The sequence below is a fragment of the Panthera leo genome, chromosome E2 (assembly GCF_018350215.1).
Source record: "Panthera leo isolate Ple1 chromosome E2, P.leo_Ple1_pat1.1, whole genome shotgun sequence".
In the NCBI taxonomy this organism is placed as follows: Eukaryota; Metazoa; Chordata; class Mammalia; order Carnivora; family Felidae; genus Panthera; species Panthera leo.
Window position 1 is genome coordinate 56,081,361 of NC_056693.1, and position 12,623 is coordinate 56,093,983.

The window sequence follows — 12,623 nt, forward strand, 5'->3', positions numbered from 1 at the left end:
CAAAACAGTCTTGAATTTCAGTAGTGAAGGATATTTAAAAATCGGTTGGACAAAGGAGGCAATTGGCTTTGGTGGCCAGCGTGGGAAATGGCAAATTTTAGAGTCTGCAGCCACAACATCACGAAGTTCATGACCAAAAATAAAGCAAGGGGATAAAAATGGGAGGAACAAGGGTGTCAAAAACACCAAATCCAGAGACTGAGTTCTGGTCATGAGTACTTGCTTTCCTTAAATGCCAGGACACTGCTTCACATTTCCTTCCCCCCCCCCGCCCCCCATTCCAGATTCTGAAACAGATGCACGCCATTCCAAAGGGGAGGATTGTTTTCACCCTCTCATTGGGGAAGCTTGGTTTGGGGGCCCTCCTTTCCCTGAATCACCATAAGATTTGGCCTAAGAAGCTGGGTTTTACCTCAGATGAGAAAGTGAAGAATCATCTGCTTTTATATTTGATAAAGTCATACACTGGGTTTCTCAGATTCCATCCTACAACAGCCCAGTGACATCTGTCAGCGTGCATTTTCTCCTGCAGGTAGGCACACTTGAGGTCAAGCCTCATTGCAGGGTGGCTCTGCCACTGACATCCGCAGCCGGCACCGTCTTCTTCCAGTTAATGAGGCGATCGGCTGCAGGGGAGAGAACGGGCGTCCCTTCCAACCTTATGATTAAATTCATCAGCTGTTAAGTGAAATGCAAGGTTCTTCTCTGAGGTCACCCTAAGGAATGGAAAGGCCAAAAACTCCCTTGGGAAAAGAAGAAAAGGGCTATTATCAGTTTTCCATCTGATACTAGATAGCATTTATTCGACAGGTAAATATTTATTAAATAGCCAACTTTGTTAAAGTTTAGAGAATGAGGCCTGCACTTGCATACTAATGGGACTGACAGAAGAAACCGGAAGTTAATAGGAACTATCCAGAAACCTCCATCTAAATTGAGGCGGAGAACGGCACACACAATGTATAATAGACACCGTGAGTGAGTGGGAGAACAGCACACACAATGTATAATAGACGCCGTGAGTGCATTGCGTGTGCATGTGTCTGTGTGTTACCAGACAAGTAGAGAGGACTAGAGGTAAGTAAGGGAGGAAGACTAAGCCACAGGAGCAGCACCAATGAAGCCATAAAGTCATGACAGAAAATGGCTTGTTTGGGCAAAGCAACATGGTTCGAACTGGCTCCAGAGACGTGATGGTACCACTTGGGAAATGCCCTGCCTAAGAACGTGAAATACATTTCCGGTGGTGATAGGTAGTTTAGGAATATGTCACAGGTCCTTCAAAATGTTCATAACCTTTGACCTAGTAATCTCACTTTTGCTAGCCATTCCGAGGCTAGCATGAAAAAGCAAACAAGCAAGCAAATAAAACTGCACCCACCGATATTTTGGTGTGTTTATTTATAATAACAAAGAATTGGAAACTCAGAAACTTTAGGAGCATAAGGACAGGGGTATGGCTAAATGCGTGCTGATATAGCCACATGATGTCCAGCTACTAAAATTACATTTACAGATCTGTGACACAGGAGGGAAGGAGGTTTGGTTTTTATCATTAGCTTCAAAAAGCAAGGTACAAAATTGTTCAGACCCTTCAATTCCAACTTAAGCAGAAAGTATATTAAAACCTGGAAGGAAGGACACGGAAATGCTATTCTGTTTGTGTGATACAGGCTTGTGAGTAAATGAGTTCATTTTTTCTTCCTGATTCCAAGTAGAATAGGTTCATTATAGAAACTTTAGAAAGTGTATTAAACTTCTGGTTGCTCTCAAATCTTTATCTCAGTGTCTGCTTCTGGAAAGTCTGTTGAGGTCTTGTTTGTTCTTATTCTACAGTCAGTGGGCTCGGGGGTAAGAGGAAATGATAAGTCATGAGGAACCCAGAGGTGAGCAGGGGAAATGTGCTGATCATGGCAGGGAATGTGATGCTAGAGATGGAAGGACTGGATGCCAGGAGACCCCTCAGGAGGTGGTAACCCCTTGGGAGAACAGTATGGGTGCAATGAAGTAAACCATCCATGGGATGTCAGGGTGTAGATCTTTCACTCTGAGAAAGGGAGGCAGGTGCTCTTGGGGGCTGTGGCAGGAGTGGGCTGGCTTCTCAATTTGGTTTAGGACATGTGAGTTTGGGGTGCCTGCAGGATAGTCCTCTATCATTTACTGTGGACCATCCTTGGGGAAAGCACATAGCCAACACCCAATAAATACCCACTGAATTGAAAAGAATCCTTTTTTCACATGTGGGTTTTCTAATGGGGGCTTTCTTTGAAGGCCACTCACAAATTTATGAGCTCATGCAGACCAGAAAGCATGGGATCTGGGGCACGTGCTCACACATCTAGAATGCATTCTGAAGTTAATACAGCTGTTGAGGCAGGAATACATATGCGTTTTAGAAAAACAAGTCCATCTGTAAAGCACTGCAAGATGCCTCCAGGTGTTCAGAATAGCTATTTAACATGAATATTTTATCAATGCCAGAGCAGACAGAGGGAAATTGTATCCATTATATCCCCGTCACTATCACACGTGGTTGAATGGACGTCTGACTAAAAAATCTAAATACGTTTAAAACATTTTTCACCTCCAATGAATCTAGCGAGTCCCACTCTGTGTTGTGATTGTGCCTGGGAGATTCATGAAATATTTTGGAGACAACTGCATCTTGGAAGTGTGGTTTGGCAAATTTTCATCCAAAGCATATGCTTTTATTTTATTTTTTAACTCGCTATTCAAATGTGAGCAAGTTGACATTTTAGAGCAAGTGGTAGAATATGTGTGTATGTGTGGGGGGGTGTTGTTGTTTTACTTCTGTCTCATTTTCAAGTTCAACTTTTTAAATACAAGGATGGCTGCAGGGTAACAAAAAGCAGGAAAGAAAGCCTACTTAAGAAAATGTGTTTTCCAGGAATGGCTCCTCAGCTCTGACAGGGTGGTGTCAAAGGCAAGGTCAGATCTCAGACTTCTGCTTAAAACCATTCAGTGGCTTCTTGTGTTCCTCGGGATTCAGAAAAATCCTGTGGACTGGATCTGGCTCTCTCTTTCCAGCTTCTTCTTGGGGCTTCTTTGAGCCCTAGACCTTTCTGATCTTTGGCCATCTTCTGCCTCTGTGCCTTCTTCCATGCTGTTCCCCAAGCCCGGAACTCTTCCTCCTCCTTGTCCCTCGAACCTGGATGAATTCCACTTGGCCTTCAGATCTTAGCTTCACTGTCATCTCTTCCAGAAAGTAATGGTCTTCTACTGAGTGGTTCAAGGGGTGAAACTTCTGAAAATTTTCTTTAAAAGTTTTTTTTAATGTTTATTTATTTTTGAGAGAGAGAGACAGACAGAGTGTAAGCAGGGGAGGGACAGAGAGATAGGGAGACACAGCATCCAAAGCAGGCTCCAGGCTCTGAGCTGCCAGCGCAGAGCCCAACGTGGTGCTCAAACTCACAAACCATGAGATTATGACCTGAGCCAAAGTCGGACGCTCAACCAACTGAGCCACCCAGGTGCCCCTCAAAAATTTCTATAGATTCAGTTACTCCAAAAAGCCATGAGAATTCTAGAATGAAAAAGTCCAAACTGAGTGTGGCAGTAATATTGTTGTTATAGAACAGATTTCCATGGTGAAGAGGAAATAAGAAGAGTCATGGACATCCTGCTCATTTACTTATTAGACACAACTGCGGAGAAAATACTCTGAACCAGACACTGTGCTAAGCTCATTACCTAGATTGTCCTAATTCTTATAATAACACTGTATGTATGTATGTATGTATGTATGTATGTATGTATTATTTCATTTAAAACTATTTAAAAAATACCTTTTGAACACCTGCTATATGCCCGGTCTTGTGCTAGGTACAGGGGGACATAATAGCAAACTAGGGTGACACAGTTCCTGCCCTTCTGGGGCCAGGAGCCTTGTGTGGCAGACGCACATTGATTGACAGACCGATGCTGCTGAGTGAAATGTGTGAGCAGAAGAGGAGACACAGGATCTTTGGATGCCTGGGTCACTCAGTCGGTTGAGCATTCATTCGACTTCGGCTCAAGTCATGATCTCACAGTTCGTTGGTTTCGAGCCTGGCATTGGGCTCTGTGCTGACAGCATGGAACCTGCTTTGGGTTCTCTGTGTCCCTCTCTCTCTGCCCTTCCCATGTTCATTCTCTCTCTCTCTCTCTCTCTTTCTTTCTCTCTCTCTCTTTCTCTCTCTCTCTCTCTCTCTCTCTCTCAAAAATAAATAAATATTGAAAAATAATAATAAAAAGAAAAGCTGAGACAGGGGCTCTGGATGAAGGATGAACAGTAGGCAGTCCCTGCAGCAAAGAGACTGGGGATGTGGTTCTTAAGCTGAGAGTAGAAGAGAGTCAAGTAGAGGGGCGGGGAGGGGGGCATTGCTAGGTGAAGAGCCCTTAGGTAAGCTTTTACCTGTGGATCCCTATAGGGCTTGTGCAGCAGAAGCAGAGCCAGGAAGACAGTGAGGGCACCTAAGGTCAGAGATGTCATCCAGAGCCAAACCTGCTGCCCCCTCCTAGGCCTCACCGGCATTGGAGGCTCCATCCTTTGACAAGGGGAGGCAAATATTGAATTAGTAAGGGGAAGGGGGAGATTTTAAAAGATTTTCCTGGCTACTAGACAGAGAAATTCTGGAAGCACCATTCAAATTACAAACCCTTCTGATGAAACCTTCTCGTCTCCATCGACTTCTTTGAGCAAAGCCATTTCTTTTCTGCCCTAACCACACATAGCAATGGAAATAATTGTCATATTCATTACATTGGGGTATTTATTACGTCTTTGGTGCTAATCATTCAGACAGAAGCTCTGATATCGGTCCTTCCATTGGAAGGTTACTTGTTAGATTGGCCATCCCCAAAATCTCTGATAGGTGACTTTCATCCTGGGAGACATTGTTTCTGATATCACTGGAGATCACTTCTAGAAAAGCGTGTGGGGTGTGGGGACTCTAGGAGACAGTGGCTTATATCCATCTCTCCCATCTGCATACCAGCAACCCTTGAAAAGCATGTGTGGCATAATTCACAGTAGCAGACTGGCTTCATCCCACCCTATGGATCCACCAGCCATCATCTTCCCCTTCAACCCCACTCTTCCTTCATGCAATGTGTGCTGCCATACCGTGGGGTGATCTCTGCAGGACGAATGGGCAGTTTCCACATCACCCCATTTGATTGTCATCAAAACTCTGTGCAGTGAACCTACAGCAGATGACAGCACAGCTGACATTTGGCCTCCAGAATATTTGGGAAATAGATTGTTGGAAATGAAGCAAGCTCTCATCAGTATCTTGGCTCTCAAACCTCCTAAATTTGCTGCTGAAACTTTGATGTTTGTTGATTGTTTCTTCCTTAACTAGGCAAACTTCAGCCCCAGGAGTTAATAAAGCAAATTTTAAGTCTCGCCCCAGGTCCAGCAATGCTGGCTGAACCACACATTTGATTGCATACAAAATGTGAGCGGAGAAGCACAGACCCTCCTCCTGGCAACTTTCAGCACAAGGAGATCAGCTGCAAGAATGGAATAAATTGGAGATTGATTTCTTCAGCTCCATTCATTTGCAGAAATTTGCAGACAATTAAGCTGTCCCCCTGCAGTATACGTAGCTGATCCTTTTAGCCAAAGGCTGATTGAGATTTGCTCTCTATCCTCTGCACAAGTAGAGTTGTGATTCTTCAAGCACACTTGAGTAAACAGGGCCAGGGAACTCTGTTCTGCGGACGTGGACCTCCCTGCAAAGGTGGTCACCAGCTGTGGCCTGTGGAGACAAAAAGCATCAGGCTTAGATTAGAGCAGGGGGCCCTGGAGTCACAGATGTCAGGGTTCCTTCACGTCGCTTAACAGCTTTGACTTTGGTTGAGTCTCTTACACCTTTGAGCCTCAGGGGAACAGGCATGGCAATTCTACCTGTGAGTTGTTGGGTGGGTTAAATGGGATAATGTTACAGTGTGCCTAGCGCGGTGCCTGGTACACTCCTACTCCATTAATGTCAGTATTTGCTATAGCAGATCTGGTGAGTCCAGGACAAGGATGCCAAGTAAATCTTTGGATTAGAAAGATGCGGAAGAAACAGGCTCTGTGACCTTGAGACTAGAGTTTGGAATGCAAGCTTCAAACTCTCCAAAAGAATGATCTTCAGGATTCTTTAACCTGTACGTGGTATTCAAACCCCAAAGCATCACACCGCTGCATCAACCAGGCTCCCCACTGTCTGGGAAGAACATATGACCTTCCCACCTTGATCTACAAGACTGTCCACAACAGGGCCAGGTTGACTGTTTGAGTCTCACCTGGCACTGCCCTCTCCTAACTCCCTGCCTCTCCAGAGAGGATGCTGCTTCTGTAAGGCTTTGCCTTATTGAAATCTCTCCTCTGAGCACACAGTTTTACCCAGAAGTTATAATAGTAGTTGAGAGAACAAGGGCAGAAGCTTGTGGCTTTTTTATTAAGTTTATACTGTTTTCCCTCTCATTTATTTCCTGATGCAAATACAGGAGCAGGGAGAGAAAGAAAGGCAGACAGCAGTTCTCCAGTCTCTGCCGGCTCATGTGAGGGTCAGCTCGTGAAGATCCTCATGGCTAGACAGGTCCAAGCTCCTTTGTGGCCGTGTGTTCTGCATACAGGGAACAGGGTGATTCCTCTCAAACCTCACTGCTTTCTTGGGGTGGCCTCAGCTGGGTGTGGGAGGGGACAATGACAACCAAAACCTGGAGTGGGGTTCCAGCTCTGGAGCCCCATCTGGGAAAAGCTTTCTGTCCTCCACTCCTGGAGCACCTGGACCTTGTAGTTATCAACTCTGGGCATCTTGCCTTAATGGGTGTCATGGGTGGGATCTGTGGTAATAAAGCTTGTGACAGGATCCCGGTGTCAGGAGGCATCCACACCTGTTGGGGGGTGGGGGTGAGAGGAAGGGGAGTCTCAGCCATCATGGGACCAGCAGGGACTCTGGGTGACCCCTGCACGTGGGCCCACTTGGGGAGAGGGGAGCGGGTCCCTTACCAGTCACTGGGTATCAGCTACATCCCTCCCTCCTTCACAACCCTCACACCATGGAGGCAAGTCCACAAAAACACTGTGGAAAATATTGTGGCTCTCTTTTCTGAAACATCCCAAGAAGGCAAATGTGTGCATACAGATAGTAGATTCGTGGCAGCCTGTGGCCAGGCTCAGGGTGATGGAAAAGTTCTAAAATTAGATGGTGGTGATGACCGCCCAACTCTGTACATTTCCTGAAAACCACTGCAATGCACACTTAAAAACAGGTGAATTTGCTGGTCCTTAAATTCTACCTCAAAAACACCTTAAAGATGCTGCAGGAAGTAAGTGCAGAGGGACGCCAGCTCTGCCTTTCCCCAAATCAAACACTCAGACCAGCATTTGCAGAGGGACTGGTGTGCCCTGTGAAGGCAGAGCTGGAAAAAGGAAGAAACACAACAAAGAAGCATCGTCATGTTTCTCTCTGTAAATCTGTTCTCCACATAACATGTCTGGGGTTTTTTTTTTAATTGTAAGTGGGCTCCTGTCATTTCTCAGCTTAAACCACACTCCCCGCAAGACTCACTTGTCATGCCAGTATCTGAATTCCCTTTACTGGGTCCCTGACTGGTCTCCTCCCAGTCCCCTCAGGTGCTCCTGCCAAACAGGTGGCCTCCCCGCAGCTCAACAAGCCAGGTGTGCTCCCTCAGCCTGGCAGTCCCTCCTCCCTATGCCCACATGGCTCCCTCCTCCTTCATCCTTCATTGCCACCTGTGGGCCCTTCCCCTGGACCCTCTGTCTAAAACGTCAGCATCCACCCGCCCTGTACACATTCACTATCCCCCCTCCCACTTATTTGTGCTTCTGGGCCATCGTTCTGTTTGTCTGTCTTCCTGCTCTAGAATCTGAGCTCCATGGGGACAGAGTCTTGTCTCTTGTACACTGCACTTTCCCAGATGCTTAGAATTACTACTGGCAGAGAGGAAGGGCTCCATGTATAGTTTCTGAAGAAATGAATAAATGAACGAATACGAATCCACTCTTCCTGCCCTCGTCACGGTCTTCGTTTCTTTCCTCCTTCCTCATTCCCTGCCCCCCCCAGCCCCTCCCCTGTCCACAGCTGCAGGGGTCTCCCCCTTATTTTCAGCATGCTCTTTTTACTGTGTGACATGACACCCCCAGGGAGCGTGAACCTTGCTTCTAAGACACTGCCAATTTCTCCTGAGATTGAGAAGAAGGGAGGAAAGCAAATGGGATTGTAAACCCAAACACCCTACAAAAGGAAGGCGAAGGCTCCGGTGAGCCCGCAGGAGAGGAGAGACATTCTGGGAAGGGGTGCAATTCTCCTATAATAAAGTCCTGTAAGAGCACATCTCCCCGAGGACACAGCTCTGCCCTTTGACTGAAGTGAAATTGGTTGAGGCTGCTGCAGCCCTCCTTCTGTTCCAGGCTCAAAGGTGCTGGGGATCGTTGTCCAGCCAGTTCAGGGTTGTAGGGAGGCTCCCATGAGAGGCACACGCCTGTGCATGTGCACCTGTGGCTGAGGAAACCATCTCGGTTTCAAGCAGGAAGGTGTATTGTGTGTGTTGTGTGTGTCCTTGGGTTTAGGCTTGTCATGTGTGGCTGTTGCGTGGTTATCTATTCATGAGCATGTGTGAGTTTGTGGGTGTGTACACGTGCACGTGTGAGTGTTTGTGTTTGATGCCGATTTTGAAGTTAGTGTGCCTGCGTCTGACGGGTCTGGAAATCTAGAGACGGTTGTGGGTCCGTGTGTGTCTGCGTTAAGATCTGGCCTTAGGCCACCCTCAGCTGAATTACTCACTCGTAAAAGGGACTGAGTGGCTTGTCTTCATTTCCTCACATCCCTGTCCTGGTATTAATAAGACCCATCCTTCACTTTTGTGCTGTTCTTTAAAGAGCACAGACTGCTTACCCACACAATTTCTCATTTCATTCTGATAATCAGGAGCACGGGCAGATTACCTTCCTTCACAGATGAGAAATTCCCCTTCAACCTCTCTCTGTCCTCAAGGAAAGCAGTTTCCATCCTCCTCTCTTGGGCTCAGTGCTGCTGATCCCCTCCTTCCCGCCTCCTTGGGGCACCTGCCCCCATCACTTGTCCTCTGCATTCATCTGCAGCCATGCTTATGACTTCCTTCCGCTAGCCCTTTCCTCCTCGTGCCCAGCACACTTCCTGGTCTTCCCTTGAACTGACAGACTTCTTCCCAAGTCCCTTCTTTCCTTCCCGAGGCTCTCCTTTCCTTTTGCACCAAAGCCCTCACTTCTCATTGATTCCTGAATTCGACCCTAACACACTGGTAAGCTGCTCTTCCTAAAATCAATACCTGTTCATTGTCAAGCCCGACAGCCTCCTTATGGCTTTTGGGTTGTTGGAGGGGATGTCTGCATTGGGTGATACGGTCATGTCCCCCTTCCTTTTTGACATTCGTATCTCGTCATCCTTCTGGGTTTTCCCTTTTTGCACCTGATCTTTCTATGGCTTTTGCTGGCCTTTTCAGAAACCCAATGAATGGTTGAGTTCCTGCCTCTTCCCTCTGCACATAGTGTGGATGATGTCAGCTTTGCCTTTCCTTCCAGCTACCCTTGTTTGTGGTTGATTGTGATAACTCTCTCCCTCATCCATTGCTCCCTCCCAAATACAATTCGTGATACCCTCTCTAGAAATCTATCTGGGATATCCAACAGCCCCTCAAGTCTACCTGTCTACAGCATGCAACACCTGTACCCAGAACTGCCGTTTTTGTTTTTTTGTTTTTCTCTTTGCCCACTATCTTGGCAGTGGCAACATCAGAAGTCATGAGGTCTTTGGGCACCTGGGTGGCTCAGTTGCTTAGGCATCCGACTTTGGCCCAGGTCATGATCCCCCACTTCATGGGTTTGAGCCCCGTGCTGGGTTCTGTGCTGACAGCTTGGAGTCTACAGCCTGTTTCAGATTCTGTGTCTCCCTCGCTCTCTGCCCCTCCCCCACTCTCACTCTATCTCTCTGTCTTCCAAAAATAAATAAATATTTTTAAAAAAAGACATCATGAGATCATCAGACAGCTTCCCCTTTGCCCTGATGTGCCATTCTTCCCCACACCTTATCTCTTCTCCTTCTGTAAATAGCTCTTAGGTTGGTCGCATTTTTTTATCCCCACTGTTTCTGTTTTCTTTCCTTGAGGTTACAACCACAGCCTGGTGTATTCAAAGGCTTCACATGATGGACTGACAGATACAAACACACACAGTTAGGCATAAACATTTTTATACAACACATCTGTCTAGATATGCATAAAGTGTATGATTGTCAGTCACATCAGATGTATGGCTCCTACATGGTCCCTGTCACACGGAAACACATGGCTTCAAAGCATACCAACAAACCATTTAGCACAGAGCTGATCAAAGTTAGACACGCAAGCAAGTATACAGGTAGACATTTGTCAACAAATACAGCTAGATATACACATATATCACAAGGACAAAAACGGACCTATTGGCATAAAAGCTCGGTCATGGACAAGTATTTGTTGAGGTCTCCGCCATTGTAAGGCGAAAAGTTGGGTGACGTAATATGTCCTGGCCCCAGCAATTCCTTAACACGCCCACCATGGAGGACTCCGGTGCACATGGAGACATCTCTAAAATCAGTCATTCCCACCTTCTACCCTGTTCCCTTCTACGTGCACTTTGCCATCTTGAGCTCAGAGCTTCCTGCTTCTTTTCTTAGGCATTTTTGACCCAAGGGCTGACATAGCTGTGCTTGTTGCTAAGCTCTGGGCTGCTTTGAGAGTTGGGGAAATGGACTGGCCACTTCAGGCTTGGCTTGCTAATAATAAGCTAGGAGGACACCAGATGTGGGAATGGGGACTCAGGGGCCTGACCTCTTAAGTACTCATGAGAACAAAAATATCACCCATTCACAGACCTGCAAACCCAAATAAAGCCTTTATTACAAACAACGGAAAGTTTGTTATTGACGACACAGTGTGCTTTTTCATTACTTTAGACACATTTTCGCATATATTCTCATAATGAACTAAAGCCTACTTTTGCTGTTCACAGAGCCAAATCACCTATTCTTTATATTTGCATAGGACTTTAAATCTTTTAAGAGGGCTTTCTGAGACATTCTCTCATCTGAACCTCAAGATTCTTTTTATTGTAAATGAGATTCATATGTTGTACATATTTTACATATTTTCTATTCTTTTGGTACTCCCTAGTAAACCAGCAGAATCTTCCCAGATGTTATATGTCAGTGTTCTGTGAATATAATCCACTGTGTTTTTCATTGTCTTATTATTGTCTACTTCATTTTCTCTTTTTCTAGCCTGTCTTTTGCTTGGTTAGGCCGGGTTATTTTGTTGGTGGTAGTTGGTTGGGTGGGTGGATTTGTTGTTGTTTTAACCCCTCTAACTTTTTCTCCATTACATATACACACTCTAGTTTTCTGTCTTTACCTGAATATTAATTATTTTGTCTTCCCAGAGACCAGTTTTATTTGCACTCATGCATTGAGATTTTAAATATCATTCTTCCATGTTTATATAAGAAGAGAAGATGCCCAATATTTGCATTCTGTGTTTCCCTACACATTTTATCCTAGATATTCCCTCTACTAGCTAGGTGAATTGAACAAGCCCCGCCACCTCTATAAACTTGATATTCCTCATTGTTTGAGGAAGACCAAGATTTACTAGAGATATTAATTGCAAATATTAGAGTGAACACATGTAAAGTGCCCAGCACGTTGCCTAATGCCCACTTAAGAGATTGTACGTAGTCTATGGTGGTGATTATGGAAGCAGTCAAATGTGGTATTAGAGGTTAGAACATGGTCTTTGCACCTACATTACTGGTAACCATCTAAGAGTGTCTCTTGCTAATGGACCCAAATTCAACCTTGTCTTGCAGTTGAATGTCTAAGTTGTTTGCCATGTTTACCCTTTATAAATAATGTCTGGTGAACACTTGCCTGCATATAGGTTTATTCTCCTTTTGAATTTAGCATTTGAATGTATTCCTAGGAGTGATATCACTGAGTGAAGGGGTATGAACATGTATAAGATTCCTGATAAATAATTATTGCCCGATTGTGTTCCACAAGAGAACCATGAGATTACACTGCCACCAAAATCTAGAGAAAGATCATAGAAGCTTTCTTAGCCTTAGCTGATCTTGTTTCCTGTTTGACTTTTCTTATATAGATTTTTCTTTAAAACTATATACACACACCACACACACACACACACACACACACACACACATGCAAATATACACATCGTTTTGTGGAGTGTGGATCAATGATGGTATTTAAATACCATTTGCCGCACTTTGGTAGGAACTTGTCATCCAAAGTTCAAGACGATTTGGATGATATATAACATAACTTCAGCTAGTACTGGCATTGAGTGAGATTGGTTTATATACTGAAAATGATGTTCCACTTTCAGTCTTCTGATCAGATCAAGGGGAAAGTCTCAGCTTGGTGCTAACAACGCTTTAATGCCCCACTACCCCCTTGCTTATTTTCCTTTTAGAAAGAGGAGCTGATTTTCCCCGAGATTCCAGTTCAAGCTGAATACCCTCATTTTTGTCTCCAGTGTGTTTATTTTCATGTGTTTCCTACTTCTTATGAAAA

At 45.2% G+C, this 12,623-nt stretch overlaps 1 protein-coding gene across 7 annotated transcripts in view; it reads left to right on the forward strand.

Moving 5' to 3' along the window:
* CDH13 (cadherin 13) overlaps positions 1-12,623 on the forward strand; it is a 1,030,961-nt gene that overhangs the window by 437,059 nt on the left and 581,279 nt on the right. The window lies entirely within an intron of this gene.